The sequence below is a fragment of the Stegodyphus dumicola genome, chromosome 4 (genome assembly GCF_044657685.1).
Source record: "Stegodyphus dumicola isolate Sdum_Otavi_A_Nest chromosome 4, ASM4465768v1".
NCBI classification, from domain to species: Eukaryota; Metazoa; Arthropoda; class Arachnida; order Araneae; family Eresidae; genus Stegodyphus; species Stegodyphus dumicola.
This window is the reverse complement of record NC_140771.1, coordinates 216,479,825-216,497,678: the sequence shown is the minus strand read 5'-3', so window position 1 is coordinate 216,497,678 and position 17,854 is coordinate 216,479,825. Positions and strand designations below refer to the sequence as shown.

The window sequence follows — 17,854 nt, the reverse complement described above, 5'->3', positions numbered from 1 at the left end:
ACGCAAACGAAAAGGGCTAGTTGCCTTGTTGGTTTTCTTAGTTTTTTTTTATTATTATTATTATTATTATTATTATTATAAATACCTCTACGAATGCATCCCTTCCCACAGGCAGAGAGCTTTCGTATGCTTTGTCGTATTCAAACAGCTTAACCTGACAGATAGTTATTTTCCACACAACTATGAATAATTCGACTGATAGTTAGTTTCTTTGCCATTCTTTGGAAATCATATTAATGCTTAATATTTCGTCAAAATTATTTGTTAAGTGCGCATTTATTTCACCGAGTTAGAAGAATATACTGACTACGTCTTTTCTGAATACGGCTAGCTTTTAATTTATTAAACAAATATGTCAAGGAAAGATTCCTTTTACGGTTAGTAAATCTCTAGTATGCCCTTTACTAAACTTTCGGAAGGAATAAAATTAACTGAAAACCTTTAAACCATGTGTTTTCTATTTAAAGACCTTAATTATAAAATTTAGCTTCTCAAAATGTTATTTTGAAGGTAAAAGGGTCGCTCTCCCTGGGAGTTGTCTAGTTTATTGAGTTCTCATGTTCACATTCCCATTCTTTGGGAAAAGATGCTGACACAATTAACAGTGAGCTTCATACTGATATAAAATTTGTTTTTGACAGGTAAATTATGTATCGAAAGGGAAATGTGAAAAACATAATTTCCTTCGCGTTTTACAAGCATCGATCGTTCTGTATTCGCTTACTGCGATAGCCAGACATTGAGGCTAGGAGGTTAGGAAGAGCACGCGGTAGGGGCACCCAAACAAATGTCTGGAATTCATATTCTCGAATCTGCCGATAGATGGCAGCGTGAATTCCACAGGTTGTTCATTGCTTATGTGGGTCAATGGCTGACTCGTATTTAAAGGTCTAGTTCTGGTTTTTTGGGTTCATATAGATGTTCTTCTTTCAACGCGAGGCATTGAGTTTTGTTTTCTTTTGTAAAAGTAATCTGGAACTTACTTCATTCACTGGTAAGTGTCAGTTTGCTTCTATTATTTATTTTTTGTTAACTCCGGTGCAGCCTTAGTAACGCGTGAAGAAGTAAGGCAGCGGGTCAAATTACTTACTGTCTATAAACATAACATTCGGAATCTAGAAGAGCTGTATTTTCTGTTGTTTTGAAGAAAAATTCTAAGGAATATGGATAAAATAGCCAGAAAAAGGGTATTCAGTTCAGTTTTCATAGATGCTGGTGCATTAAAAATTGCTTACAATAAAATGTGAAAAAACATTTAAAGACATTTTTTTTAATAATCGAAAATGTTTGTTTTTATTATTATGTACAAGTGATATATTTATTAAAACTTTTCATTTTGATGCTTTAGAAATGTTTGAAATATGTGTGATATGAAACACTGAAATAGATATAAACTCAATTATATATAATTCTAATTAAATTTACTTAAATGCTGTGTGTACGTTTTAATAAACATTATGTTCTAATTCAGAAGTCAAACAACAAAAATCAGCGTTATATTTACAAAATTTTCACAGGACTAATTTCGGAGGTTTTACCGAACCATCATCCTCAGCTGCAAAACCGCAAATGAACAAGATACGGTTTTGCAGCTGAGGATGGTGGTTCGGTAAAACCTTCCAAATTAGTCCTGTGAAAATTTTGTAAATATAACGCTGATTTTTTTTTGTTTGACTTCTGAATTAGTATTTATTCGGCGTGTTATTGTGTCTTAAACATTATGTTGTTACACAAGAGCCGAAGAAATTCTCAAAAATTTGGAAAAGAATGTGCGCAATAGTTCACTTTTGTGCATGAGGGTGTATTTTTGATTTTAAGTGTCTGTACTTCATAAATAATATTAATAAAACAAACTACAATGTTAAGTTCAAAGATTCTGATTATATATTTCCTACAGAAAGGAAGAATTATAATTTTTTATTAATTACAAATATTCATAAAATTAGCAATTTAATGTATTACAAATTATACCAATTACATGTATCGTGAAGAGTATGAATTTATGTAATTAAATACTATTACTAATTACATATATATGTAACATATTATTAAAAATAATATTACATACACGTACGTACGTTGCTTTTAAATTGCTAAATTACTAGTTAGGTTAACAATGCACTGTTAAGATTTTAAAATAAATTTAAAATTACATGCCTGAGAGCAGATAGATTTCTAGGCCGCATGAAATAAAAATAAAAAGCCTGTTGTCTGCGCAGTCCAGTAAATTGGAAGTAATTTTCTACAGTAATTTCTTACGTTAAAGTTTGATTGAAAAATGAAAATTTATCAGTAAGAATAGTTTTGTGTAATTAAAAAAAGCTTTCTTGTTTAATTTTTCTAAAACTAAACTATGCACATTTCATATTGCAATTTATTGTTTCGCAATGTAGACAATATGCGTTTACAATGAAATATAAAATTTGATATGATGTAAGTGGGATGTAATAAAAATGAACATTTATATTACTTTAAATGTAATTTTTGCTTATGAAGAATTTTAAAAAATGAATAAAAGGAAGAAAAGAAACTAAATGCGATATTTGAAGAAAAAAAGTATTATTATTTTTTTCTCTGAAGAAAAATTACTCATTCGAGCTGGATTTGAAACTTATATCGATCTAAAATTGCTTCTCTGCTCAGTTTTACACGTTACGAGGATTAAAAAAAGAAGCATGGCGGAAGTGAAGATAACGATACTTCAGCAGAAACTGTGATTCGTTCCATCGATTGATATTCATACAAATCTGCATAACATCAAGATAGCTTGTAAGCACAAAAGATGCTACTGGAATTTCCTAAAGCACTGATTTTATCTTTGAAATTAGTACATGCCTGTGGAATCTGGATTACGTACTGTCAACCGTAATAAAAACTTATACACAGAGCAAGCCGACTCTTTTGGGAAACAAATATTAACACACACGTCGGAAGGAACAAACAATTAGTGAATATGTAAAGGTGGATTATTTTCTCGCATGAAAATAACATAGCCACAAAATGCAATAACACTGGAGTGAATAAGAACATTGTTTTTCATTTTGTATACTTTGCGAAGAAATTATTGATTCCAGAAGTTCGTATACATTCGTCAGTAGGTTTGTCTGCATTATACAAGAAAGTCGCAATATTCAGACAGCAGTGACAAGAAAAGAAACGTTAAGTAAATGCTACCTGAAAGCATAGTGTACTTACGCTGCATTGTATATTTACAGTATACTTGTTATGTATCTCGCAAGCAGCAAAAAAGAGGATTGTAATGTTTTAATCTAAAGCCCAAGAAGCCATAGAGCAAATGGAAAATTCTGTAGCTCTTTGTAAAAGAGCCGTGATGACTTTCAACGTATGGCAGAACCATAAAAATCGCATTTTACATCAAATCATTGCATACGCAAATGTACATCGTTCTAGTACATGTTCCTTCAGTTTTCATTATAGCTGCAAGCCATAGATGTGCAGTTTTATTAAGCAGAAATAAAGATAAATGGTATATTAAAACGCCCAGTTCGCCAAACACTGCATTAATCTATGAAAGTCTACTAAAATTGTTTTGGAATATCTGAATTACACATATGTTGAAAAATTGACCGTGGGCTTGTAATTGTAGTTTCTCAAAAAATTAAACAATGTATTTTTACACACTGAAGCCGAGCAAGTTAGAACCTTAAATGCTGACATTTCGTTCTGGATTGTGCTGCTAGAGCTCGAATGTGTTAGGTACCTTAGGGCTTTGCAGTTTTTCGTATCTGTGATATAAACATGGGGCAGATTCTTTGCAAGTCTTACAAGAAAGCATTCATTTTCGTAATCAGATAAGCTTAGTGTCCATTGGCATATTCACGTAACTTCAGTTTCACTATTTGCTTAAAATTTTACGAAACCGTTTACAGTGTTAGCTCAGACTATTTTCATCGTTGTGTTTTTTTTTTGGGGGGGGGCAATGTTTGTTATGAAATACCTGGTTTTCATAATATATTTCTCCTGTGAAGACCAAATTAAAATGCAACACATATTTTTACTGAAAGGTGTCTCAGTTGTTTTATTCTGAAGGTATATCGTAATTTGTTAATTTAATTTGGAATTAAAGAAGAACCAGCGTTTTGAAGATAATTAAAAGTGCAATCGTTTTGAAATATACTGTATGTGAGTTAATTCTCTTGCAAAAATTGTTTAATGATTAATATGCGAATAACGCAAAAGCGTGTTTAAAGGAATGTTATGATGTCTCTTAATTTATAAATAAACCCCGAATACGGTGCCACAACAACGGCAGACAAATACATGAATTCACCGCTAGCGAAAACGAAATACAGAAATTCTCATAAAATGTCACCTTAAGGTTCATTGGCCAGCCACTCTTTTGATGACCAGCCGTTCTTCTTTCCAGATCAAAGATTCTCACTTTATGCGTAACCCTTGGAAATAAGCTATTTTCGAGAACATTCCATAAAAATTCCCTTTTTCTCAAAGGCACCCTGACAGTATGGTGTGTAGCAGAAATTTATAAGCTTGGATTCGAATTTTAGTTTAATTATAGAAGTTTGTGAATGCAGTATCGTCGCAACATGAAGGCACTTAAAATTTGTTGATGCTTTGAAATCGTTTCAAAGGTTGTTGGAAGCGTATTTTACATATGTAAGAGGTGTGGAACACCCCAGGATTCTATCCAAGAGTACCTTTATTGAAAACTGAGGTGGGGATTATATGTACAGACTTTGTATATTTTGTGTAAATTAAATAATTTTGTATAAATTCCAATGCCTTAATTCATATCTATAAGCGATTATCAGCTGTTACTCGCCTTCCCTAAGAACCGGATCATTCCCGAAATTGTTCAATATAATGTTTGTAAATTTGTGAGATTTTTCAACTGTTTAAACCATTCTTTATATTTGTGTTATATAACGTATTAATATGAAGCTTAATGTGAGTAAGTTTACATGTTTGATTTTTTAAACATTTTATTTTTTAATTTTATCTGTGCGTTTATAAAGGCTATGCTAAGTTAATACATATTTACAGGGAACATTAAAAATCCAGAATGGGGTATCACGGTGTTGGTTCCCAAACATTTCGACTTCCCGACCTTCCTATATATAATTGCTGCGAAAGGGTGATCGATGGGGAAAGGCAAAGAGTTCATGATGAAAATAATAAGCTAATAATAAGTAAAAATGTAGAATAATTTATAACTAGTTAAAAAACAATAAATTAATAATTTGAATATAAATATACATAAATATATCGGAAAAAATTCGAACCTTACCAAGATCCACTCAAAATCCCTTCGCGATGACCCATTAGTGGGTCGCGGTTTACACTTTGTGAACCATATCTCTAGGCAAAGTAGTACGATGGGAGTTTCGTGATACGGATCCATTAGAAACAAAGTTACAGAAAGTTTCCTTTCGAAGGAAAAGACATGTCGTGGTAAAGAACTTACAAACCTCAATACGTTATGAGAAAGTGTCTTGATTTTGATTGGAAATTCTTTAAACTGAAATAGCATTTTTTTGCTTAAATTTTTGACATCCGATGTTCTTTTGTTATAATTCTGCTCGATATGCTGTTGTTTTGAGTACTACTCTTGCGCTGGCTGAAACCATGATACGTAATACATTTCCTGAATAATGCTGCTAAAATATGATAATTCTTCATAACTTTAGCGCTTTTCTTATATATGACGCGTTTTTATATAATGGGTTTAGCCGTCTAGATGTTCAAATATATGTATTTCTTAAAAATTGTGCCGTAAACTGCATCAGACATTTAATTTTACGAAAGTATATGAAGAAAATGTGGCAATTGAAAAAGTTGGGAAACCAGTAAAAATATTAATTTACAAGGATTAGATTACGTTACATACTTTATGAGTAATTAAATGTATGTGTGCAAGTGCGTACAGTGTCGTGTCATTTTGATTTTCCTATCTGTATATGTAATATAACATTGTAGGTATATATAATTTTTGATTATTACGTATTGTGCAAAACTTCCTTGCTACATTTTACATTAATTAAAATTATCTAAAATATAATATTATCTTTCTTATCTATCAGCGGCTATATTATTTAATTCTAAGTTTTAATAAGATATTAAATTTCATTATTATTCAAATTAAATTCTATTCTAATTAAAATTTATTTATAGGTAATTAAAGCACAAGGGTTTTATTAGTCTCGAAGCAAGATTTTGCTTTGTTTACTTCAATGAAAAGATTTTACTTTTCATTCAAGTCTGCCTCGAAACTTCAGTTTTTTTAATATAGATATGATTTTAAAAGAAATATTATTCATAAATCTAAAACTTTTATTACTGCTGATAACTGTAATAAGATATGTAAAATGGTCTTATAATAAAAATTAGTAATCAATTATAAATAAAATGACTCTCAGGAAGACTGTTTATTTTAAAATAGAAACTGTTACAAAAAATTATAATTAAGCTAATGCCCAAAAGCGCTATCAGTCTCTTTTGCTTTGTTTCGCTTTAATTCGTTGTTTCACTTTACATGCGAGTTTGTTTCCATTCGGAAAAACGTAATATATTGCTCTTTCATATTTAATCTCTACTAATAATAATTATAATAATGTTTGAATAATGACGAGCTAGAAGATGAACCTATGTACTGAAAAGTGTTTATACAAGTAGCTTCCAATTTACGATGGCGCGAGTGCGATAATCATTCGGTAAATACCATACCACAAATTTTAATCTTTTCTGATACGATACGGTAACTTCAGTAGGTTCAGTGGATTATGAGCAAGGTTACTGAGGGGAAATTGTATAATGTATGCAACGAAAATTTGATATTCTCCTGGAGAATACAATGACAGTCGTACTGGCAAATACAGGTTGATATTCAGATGTAATTAGCTACTCTTAAGCCTCACAAGAAGCCAGACAATCTAATCTTTGTTACTGACGCATTCTATGGATGCATAAATTTGTATCAAATTATGGCCTATTAAAATAGTTTAATTAAGTAATCTTGTAAAACCTTATTCTTCCTTGTCTGATAAGCAAAACCGTATTCATTTATATCCGTTATAAAAACTCTGCTGACATTTATGACAGACTTCACCGTGGTTATCGCAATAGTACAGTGCTAACTTCACTCTAGATTTTCAACGTAGCGGTCATCTAAGAAAAAGTAAAAATATGATTACGTTTTACACTAATATGTTTCAAGTTTTCAGTATAAGTTCACTTAAAGCAATTCGGGATGACCGTTTTGATTAGTTAAAAAATTATAGTCGATAAATGGCATTCAATGGAGCTTAAGTTAGTATATATATTAGCAATATTTCTGAGAATCTTGAGCAAAATATGCTAAGTATCTAGTGACCTGAAATAAACTATTGCCAAGAAACTTATACTTTACTATACATAAATATTTATCTTTACATTATCTATCTTCGAAAATCACAAATATTTGTTTTTAATATATTTAAAACAAATAAATATTTAAGTTTAAATATTAGTGCTGGAGTAATAAAGTTCATATCCATTCCGGAAATTTCTCTCAGATGATTGTGGGAAATTGCAAATGCTCGAACATAATCAAATTCAAGTTGCTAAATGTGATTTCTTAATTTAATTATAACACAACAGTAACTATATCTCCGAAATTATTTATTTATTTTCAGTCTGGGATCTTGATCTATTGTAATTCATGAAACCATTGAAACGCATGAAGTAACTGAACATCGATATCGAGCATAAATCCCATGGACGTGCTAACGGCATGAATATTATTCCTTTTAAAAGTAATGTTCCTTAAATTAAAAAACAGATAAATCAGAGTTACTAATTTAAAGCAAATTTAAACAAACATAAAAATAACATTTTATGTATGTTATTCGAACCCGTCCCCTTCGGTACGGTATTCAGAGTCACTAACTACTACCCTGTTTGAGCTAAATGCATGGTAAGGAAAACTGTAACAAGCGAACAGCTGGAAGTAAGCACAAAAACTTGCAGGCATTTTTCCCCCTTAAGTTTTAATCCTTGAAGTTCCTACATACCTTTTGCATTGTCATTTATTTAAATGAAATAATTACTTAAAATTCAAACCAAAAAAAAAGTGAATTGCAAAAATTATCAATATAAAATAAATATAAATTCCTTTAACATTGTCTTTGTTGATAATGTAATGTAATTTATTATGGCCTAAAACTTAGTTATTTACATTGAGAGGTATACCTTTGTGGAAAAGTTTGTTTAAAGAAACGGATTACTGTTCAAATTACATGGGAAATACAACAAAAATACAGTAGAAGGTGTCCTATTCAGTTACCAGGAAATGAATATGAGAAAAACTACCAACATTTAGGGAAGCAATCGTTACCGATGAAATTACGTATCTCTTTTAAAATAACAAACTGAGAATTTTCTGCCATCGTCCTACAATCTGTTTTTACTGGACCAGTTTCGATATCATATTAAAGCTGATTTGCGAGAACGAAAATATATTTGAATTACCAAATGTGCTCTGGAAATTAATTAACGAAAAAAATTAATCCAATTCTTCGTTTCTGCATCACTCTGCCATATAAACAACAATCGTAGTGTTAAAAAAATATATATTATAAAGAGTATACAGATCACTTGGCAATAAATTATAAAGATAAATATAATAGGAAAAGGGTATGTAAAGAGGATCTTGAAATGGTCCCTCATTAAAGCAAGTTAAAAGAGCGAAAAACTGCGGTCATATCTTGTATATACAAGAAGATTATGTTTGACAACAATCCACAGCTTTGAGAAAATTATATTACACTTTCAAATAATAAGCTTAATAAATCGTAGAAATTGTCTTATATATTAGAGAAAAAAACTTTTATTTAAAAAAATCACTAGTAATTATTTAAGATAGGTCTTAAAATAAAAATATTTTAGAGACAGGTCTCTGAAATTCTTTTTTACCCTTTCTCACCTGTTGTTTTTAAAACTGAAACACATGAAAATAATCTTTGGTGCGAAAAGGCGCAATGCTGTGAACGTTTCACGAGATTTTAATATATTTACATTTTCAACGAAATGAAGATTGATTTTAAGTCAATAACATGATCAAATAGCAAACTGAGATTGTTGTATTCAGATTTTAACGATTGTCCAAAAGGACTCTTAAAGATTTGTATGGTTTATCAGTAGGAATTATAGATAGAAACGGGTTAGGTGGAGCAGAGAAATATTTTGTAAGATTTTAGAAGAATGTGCATTTACACTAACATGGAAACGTTATATATCGTCTGTATATTTAAAAAGTGAAAAAATATTTAATATAATTCTATAAAAATATTTAAAAGTTTTATTAAATATATCATGAAGTATTTAAATGAATCAGACTAAAATGTAAAAAAATAATATTCTTAACAGCTGCATCTATTGCTTTTAAATAGTTTAGTTCGTTAATTAATAACAGATAGATTAAATAACAAAGAATTATATTTTACGTTTTTCCGACTGCCAACAAACTCGAAAGAAAAGTGAAACAGCGAATTAAAATGAACCAAAGCAAAATTCAAGCAAAGTTTCGAAACAGATAGCCCTATTGGGCTAGTAAAACCTTTAACTTATTTGTCATTCTTTCAGTAACTATTTCATTTTAAAATATACAATCTTATTGGCAATCATTTTATTTAGAATTAATTATTAATTTTTATTAGAAGAAAATTTAATATATCTTATTACAATTATTAATGATAATAAACATTATTGATTTATGAATAATGTTTCTTTTAAAATCAATTAATATTAAAAAAATTAAAGTTTCTAACATGGAAATTCAAATTGCCAATGCAGATATTTGTTTCTTATTTTGCTGCGGCATTAATAAAAAACGTATACTAAATAAGTTCCGTTACACGAAGACGGAAGAAATTACTACTTAACTGCATCTTAATAAGAATTATATAATAAGAATGTAAGACAATAATTTATCAAACCGCTGTCAACTAATTTAGTTGTGTTTATTTATAACAAATTTTAATTCGTATAAGTATTAATGTCAACCATGTTAGGTTTTGCCAGTTTTTTTTATGATAGCGTTTTATTTTATTACATGTAGGTGTAAGAAAAAATAAAATTTATGATTTTATAACGCTCTCAATTAAAAACATATTACATTTCTGGATCATTATTAGAAGAAAAAAAATCTTTGAAATTAACACTGTAAGCAGTATAAACGTGTAAAATTGTATATCTCCGAAAATAAAATAAATTTATGATGCATAATATATTTCATACTTATCCCTTTACCAATTAAGAAGATTACATCTTAACATTAAAAAAAAAACTTCAAAAACTTTTAATAGAACCTGTTGGTTCAGCAAAATATAACATTGGACATTTCATAAAAATTTTCTTTCATTATTAAAATTTCCATGTCTTAAATTTTTATAAATAATTTTTCTTTCGGAAATATCTTCCATTGCTCAGAATTAAAACTGATTTGTAATTACTAAATTATTCTTATACAAATTGAAGCTTTCAAATTTATAATTCTGATATATTATTGAAAACTTTATGCTTACCTTTGCCATGGAACACTCACATCTATGAGGCACAACAAGAAATTTTCTTTGACGTACGCAAAGAAAAAATCAAAACTTTTATAATCACAATCTTTGTAACTAATTAATCCAATAGTTTCTTCAATTTTCTAAGCAGTATTCTTAAGAATCTTCATTGACAATAAGCATTCACAAACGACTATAAAATGGCGTCATCTTAACTGCTGTTCAGCATCTTTCACAACTGCTAGAAATTTCCCAGAATTCGTCTAATATGGGGGAACGACTGATTATGGGTTCTGTAGCCTTTAATGTAAATCTATTTTGTTTTCAAAGGATAACGACTCAAACGTTTGTCTAGAGAGTAAATTTGATGTCTCCTTTCCTTACATAGCTTCACGAAACGTTCAGTTAAATGTTTCTATTTTCATTAAAAGACAGTTGTTTAAAGATAACTTAATTACTTCTCAGAAATGGGAATTAAATCAAAGGAATGATTGCTCATTTCAGTGTCAATGAACGGACATTTTTTATATCGATAAAAAAGATGGAACGTTTGATAAAATACTCAACTTACTGAATTTGTTACACAATTTTTGCTTTGTAAAATAAAAAGTAAATATCAGATTAATTTGAAGATGTCGTATATATATTCAATCTTTTCCGAATGAATTATTTATCATTTGAGAGAGAAAGCACTTTCTTCTATAACGTAGCTATTAAAAACTGTGAGATTTTGAAACTATTACAATATATACCATCTGTAAACGACTTGATGATATACAAGCTTAGGTGCGTAATAAAAATACAGAAATACTTCGAACAAGATATGTAGCACTTTTGATGAGTAATCTTCTAATATTAACTGAAATTTGTTGTGCCATCACTAACTATATTTAGATAACTCTTTATGCATTTTAACGTAATTTTAAAATAAAGCAAACAGTACAATTTTATGGGGCTGATGTTTATTAATATTTCAATAGCAAGATCGATATTCTTTTTGTTGCGCAAGTCTTGTCATGCAGGGATTTCAATAAATAATTAGCTACTCTAAGGTTAACGCTTCTTAAGCATGGGAATTTTGATCTAAAAAGTATAGTAACTAAGAGACCTCGAGAATTTTTCGAACTTAAATTGAGTTTGTTATTTGGTTTCATTATGGAAAATGCAATACAAATACTCTGAAGATTAGCAATTTAGGAGTCCGATAACATGTCTTTACCCAAACTCATAACCCGCTACGCTAAGTATATGATTATGATAGCTAAGATAAGCATTCAGATTTCATTCTTAAATACTAACTTTTAAATATAACTATTATTTTATCATATTAAATCAAGGTTTGTAATTAATGCGGAGGAAAACCAGATCGCGAAAACAGGTTTTAAACATTAATTTTAAAGTTTATGATTTTGAAATTCTAATTAAGCATTTTACATTTGATTGAAATGTGTCTTTGAATTCGAAAGCAAAATATAATACAAATAATTTCGATAAAATACACCGGAGCTGATAAACTAATATGAAGCAAAAAATTTTCAACCTTGCGGAACCCTTGAAATAACATTCATGTTAAAGAAAATTCTTACATTAACGACATATATTATTTGGTCATATTTTTGTACATGATAAATCTAATCATTACTATTTCTCGTGGTACATCTAGCAATTTCTTTCAAAATACTAATGTTCTAAGGAAACTTGGGTAAGAAATGTTAATATATATTGATAGCAAAATGTGATATTTTCCTCCTAAACATATCATTCAAAAGACATTAAGAGAATCTTAATGAAATTTTTATCTTTCATAAATTATTTACGAGTAATACTGTTTACCGACAATGTATTTCGCAGTTTTCATAAGCTAAAGAAATAATTCTTCAAGGGCACGAAACCTTTATCAGCATCTGTACTTATGAATGAATTACTACGATTTTCATATGCTTTCGTTTTCGGGGAGATTGTGATAACAAGACTGCAAAGTGTTGGTAATATCTGACTTATCTCAAATACTCCACATATCGTTAGAATCCTTACGTCTGAAGGTTAAATTAGAGTTTCAAGGCTTTTGTCCATTTTACGGAACGTGTTCTAGCGATGTAAGTAATTACTGAAATAATACGGTCAGACAATTTTTTTCTTTTCAGTTTTATTATGGAAAGTTATTTTCTTTATTGCTCGTTCAATTAAAAATATTGGTACGTGCGTTCGGTTCGTAATGGATTGAATGCATACAGAACCGATATAGTTTGATAAAATTCATTTTCCTATTTTCCTAAACAAACACTTTACAGTTTTCGAACTTTTCACAAAAATACTCGCATAGCTCTTCTTAATATGACAGCACAGTCAGTAGTTACCACTTCAAACTACAAGAACGTTAATCACAACGCAAAACAAAGTCCATCTAAAGAGCGAAGCTCGTACGGAGATTTCTCAATATTCTGAACTAAAAACTGAGAGCTGCTGGTCTTACAGCTGCTGGTCAAGCCGCCGAGAAATTCCCAAGAACTTCGATTTCTTAAAATTGCTGGAAGGCATATACAGTTACAGTTACATAAAGGGCCGGATACAGCTACAGTTAAATATAAGGATCATACCAATTACGGTTACACAGGGATAGCACCAAAATGTCGCTAAATATTCTCAAATTTGTAATTTCTCGTCGAATTTGGCGACAAAAATTAGTTGCCAAAACTAACGCATGTCTGGCGTGGCGAGATAACCATTTCCTCAATGTTAAATGGACCTGCCACTGTAATTTTATTTTTCCGGCGGAGCTTCGTTTCTGAAGGCATTTTATATTACATTATGGAATAGACAATAGAATCTGCATAAATGTCACCAAAATTACTTACATATATACAAAGTTCGTAAGAATATGGAGAGTATACCCCAAAATCATTAATTTAGGCAACAAATGGCAAAATTAAATAATTGTAAATTAGTCATGAGTATAAAATAAAAATTTAAAAACAAATTTTTAGTGGAAAATACGAAAGCAAAAGTGGTAAAAATAGCTAAAATGAAATTAATGGCTTTTAAATAAAGCAAAAGTATTGCAAAATAATTTATATACTTATAGAAGACACAGACAAGGAAATTTGTTTTTCGAAAACTATCGAAATATTTCAAAGTTAACATCTGAGAAACCATCTTTTGCCTTTCTTACGTACACAAGTTAATGGAATATCACTTTCTGAAAAGTGTTTCAATCTTAAAAGTGTATTGAGTACACGTCATAACGCGACAGAAAAGAGTTTGCTAACGAGAAAAATCAAATACTTATTTTATGTAATAAAGAATTATATACATAAAGGTGTTTACTTCAGAAAAATACTTTTAGTCATTCTAATTAAAGTATGTTAAATGAAAAATTAAAAGTACTTAATACTTAGTGTGCAAGGTCGCTCTGAATGATCTCCGAAAACCAAGATGCAGGTTTGCCTATGTAAGACTTGGTTGTTTTTGTCTACTTACCTTTTTCGCAATGACACTGGGATGAAACGGCTAATGAAATGGCCACTCAACGACAAATGCTTAAGAATCAAGTGCCCAGCCTTTAATAAATAAGTAACAGTCTACAGGACATAAATGTACTGTAATGTATAGGTTGGTGTAAGAAATACCGAACTCAAAGCAACTAATGAATACGTGAGCTGCAACCATTTTCCAAATTGTCTTGATGAATGATTCATAGTTTGAAATCCATTCTGGAGATCGAAATTTTCTTATTATTAGGCAAGGCGATAAGAATTAAAGGAAGACAAGTCAAGTTATTTGCGCCGATTTTTTTATGTAAAATGAAAAGAACTATGAAATAATTTCCTTAGAAGTGGGGAGTAAAGACGAATTGGAACTGGGATTGTTAACTAGAACTGGAAGATTTTTATGCATGTTAAACGCGTTTAAAAAACCTAATTTGCCAACGAAAGAGCTTTTTTTGAATAATTTTGGCTGCAGAAAAATAGAAAATATGGTTTTTTTGACCAACAGTATTTGGTATTAAAATATTTAAGCATTTCGTTTTTCTAATATATGCCTCATGTTAGGGCAAAATTTTAAGGCTCTCTTAGTTTGAAAAGTGTAAATTAAACCATACTGACAAGGAATCCTGTATATATATATCCTAGGAGTTTATATCTGAAATGGGGTCCTTCAGTAAGGAGCTACAAATGTTACTGACAGAAAAGAAAAACGACCTGAAAGCTGAATTTCTGTAAAATACATACATTTTATAGTTAATCGATGGAAGGAAAGGAAGGACATCAGAATTCTAATAATCTTCTAAAACGAATGGGTGCTTTTTTATGTATTGAGATAAGACTTTTCTAACTGTTTTGATCAATAATGTCAAATGAAAACCTTCTGTCAATAGTAACTGCTCCCATGTAATTTAGTTCATTGATCAAGAGCCGATCTGGAGGAGCCAACTTGAAGTGCACGAAAAATGAAAGAATAAAATGAAGCTAAATTTGGTCGAATACACAATTTGAAGTGAAGGCAAGCAAATGAAGGTTTACGGTAAAGAGTAGTCTTGAAGTTGGATATGTTGCGTGTGACCAAGATGTCAAGGAACGAAAGAGAATTGGATATCTCAGGTTCAAAAGTGAATTGAATGGCAAAATCAATGGAATTCACTATTGGAAGAACTTCATCTAAATCGTCTTTCTTAGCATCAAACAGGGTAAAAGATTCCATATTTTCGACTTTGATAGTTAATAACACTTACATCATAAAAAATTAAATAGAGTTTATAAAAAAGTAAAGAGAACTTCCCATAGAAATTTCATCATGATTTCTTTTTGATGTAAAACCATTATTTCCCGGCGTTACAGTGGAAGGTGTTCTTAAATTCCTACAAAGGAGACTTCGAGAATTTTATTGCTCTTGTATCGAAACTGATGAATTAATTTGCCTTACTCACTGCCCTCCTGTCTGAAACAAACACACATTTTTTCAAAATAGCTTTTACACACAAACTCAGGGATTAATCTGATATCTAAATGCATTATTATGAATCAAAATTATTTGAAACTTTAAACTTTTGGGGTGGTTCCGCTACGTTGTCGATACTTTTACCCTGTTGCCCAACTCTTCAGTCAGAAAATCACATTTTTCATTTTACAGCAGCTAAAATTATTCAAAAAACATCATCAGTTGGCGAATTATATTTTCTAGAAGCGTTTTATATTCATTAAAATCTTTCAGTTCTTGTTAATGATCCCAGTTCTAGTCGTTTTTACGTTCAGCTGTTACGGAAATTACTTCCGAATTGAAGGATTGCGTTCACTGCTCCGTCTTGCATACAAACCTGCCTTATGAAGCCATCAACAGCCTTTAGAATCACTATGTGCTGTCATATTTGTCTGCACGTGGTGATTCTAAAGGCTGCCAATGGTTCTTCAACTAGTATTATTTGCTGTGACAATCGTATGGCATAAGAACCTCGATATTAGATTCCGATACCATTTGTGCAGTTATGACTAATGGACTATCTCTATCGTGTTCCCTTCTTATATCTTAGTTTGCAATCGTCTCCGAAGTTTATAAATATGAACATCACTTGATGAAATTCGTGGAATACATATATATGACCGTTCCAGCCACCATTCTCTTGGTGATCATAACAAGAATGTCATCTGGGTGGCTTCTATTCACTTTTGGAGGTAAAAAAACAATAATAATGCGCTAATTAATTTCGAATTCCACTTTAGCGGAACTGACTAAAAGCGGTTAAATCTCTTTTCCGGGAAAAATGGTGTTTTATTATTGCTTCCAGTCAGACAGATAGCACACTGCCTTCGATTTCTGTAACATAGTGGCAAATTTGCATTCGGACGAAACCTTCAGTTTCGGGCATGAGTGTAAATAAGGTAGTTAGAATTAATTGTTGCAGCTGTTATTGTCTTACACAAAATCTACTGTATAGGATTAACTGTTTAAATTGCCGGATTCGCAATCACAGAAAATGTTTCCCAAAATAACCTATGTTTAATTTCAATATTCCAGTGCTAGGATGAGTATAATTTTAGGGAGAAAGATGTAATTCAATCCAATATACTCAGTTTTCGTACTTAAGTCCCGTAATGCACTTAAATAAATATGTAAAGTATTTTTTATTTTTACATTACTGAACTTTCTTAAAGAATTAAGAATATAACACAGCTGCCAAACTCTTCTGGCTTTACTGGGAGACTCCTGGCTTTTCATCGTATTCCCCGGTCTCTGGTCGGATCATCGACTCTTCAGGTTTTTAATATTCTAGCTTTCATTGAGAAAAATGGTCTCAGGAAATTGTTTCAACAAATTCCTTTTCCTCACCCCTAGTCATTTTCAACATAATTTTTCTTATTATGTATAATTTGATCTGAATTAACTCTATCTTCTGTAGAGACTCGTAGACGTTTTTTATGAAGATTTAACCAACATTAAATTATTTAATATTTGTGTTAATTTTGTTTATATCAGTAAATGGTACATTATTAAGAGTATGCACACAATAATATGTAAGTTAAATTATCAATTTTATTTTCAGCATATTTAAAAGTCCTTTAATATAGCTTTTCGTCTCTATTCAGAATTTTTTCAGTATTAACATGTAAGATAATTATAAAATCAAAGAACATAAAACTTATAATATCGAATTAAATATTAATATATATTACACAAAAATAAAATTACAAATAGCTCAATCGGTTTTAAAGAGAATTTATATCATTTTGGAGTTCTTTTGAAATTGCGTGACCGCAGAGTGCAGTAACCTCCCAGAAACGCGTAGTTTTCGTGGGAGAATTTCTCGGTTTTTATATTTAAGGTTGGCAACAGTGATAAGAATTTGATTCGTGTTTCGCATTAAATAATAAAACTACTCTAAAATATGCAGCAGTATTTCTAGCAAGTGATACTAAAATTCAATGCTATTTTGCATCTATTCTTAATTTGGTGATTTCTTCCCGCTGTCTCCTAATGTCGCCACAAACGCAGTTTTCTAGACGCATTTCCCTAATAATCTTAATAACAATGTCAACATTTTTGGCTGTATTTCCTACAGTGAAATGTCTTCCAATGCGCAGTTCTTTATTCTTTTCTCATATTGTTTGCTGTTATAGTACAGATCAGAGGTGTTTGATTTTAGAACGTATGGAGGTACATTTAATCTATTCTCGGGCCCCGGGACACGCAACGTCTTTTTATTTAAACAATAATTCTATATCCACGTAGAATGAATTCAAATTGAATACAAAAACTGTATTTATCTAACATATATTACATTTAAATTTAAATATGTTAAACTTGTTCAAATATACTACATTTTAAAATGCAATTCCTAT

General features: G+C 30.3%; 1 protein-coding gene and 1 long non-coding RNA gene across 4 annotated transcripts in view; one reads left to right on the top strand and one right to left on the bottom strand.

Moving 5' to 3' along the window:
• Positions 1-10,892, bottom strand: part of LOC146997819 (uncharacterized) — a 338,237-nt gene extending 327,345 nt beyond the window's left edge. For both annotated transcript variants that reach the window (XR_015040878.1, XR_015040879.1), the window contains exon 1: positions 10,539-10,892. This is a non-coding gene — a long non-coding RNA (uncharacterized LOC146997819). The remainder of the gene's footprint in view (positions 1-10,538) is intronic.
• The window catches only part of LOC118184001 (uncharacterized), a 143,267-nt gene that overhangs the window by 83,584 nt on the left and 41,829 nt on the right, over positions 1-17,854 (top strand). Inside the window, exon 1 of one of the 2 annotated variants that reach the window (XM_035353636.2) lies at positions 845-994. The exons of the other annotated variant lie outside the window; for it this stretch is intronic. The gene's annotated coding sequence lies outside the window, so the exon portion shown is untranslated. Of the gene's footprint in view, positions 1-844; positions 995-17,854 lie in introns of those variants that run through there. 2 annotated transcript variants of the gene reach the window in all.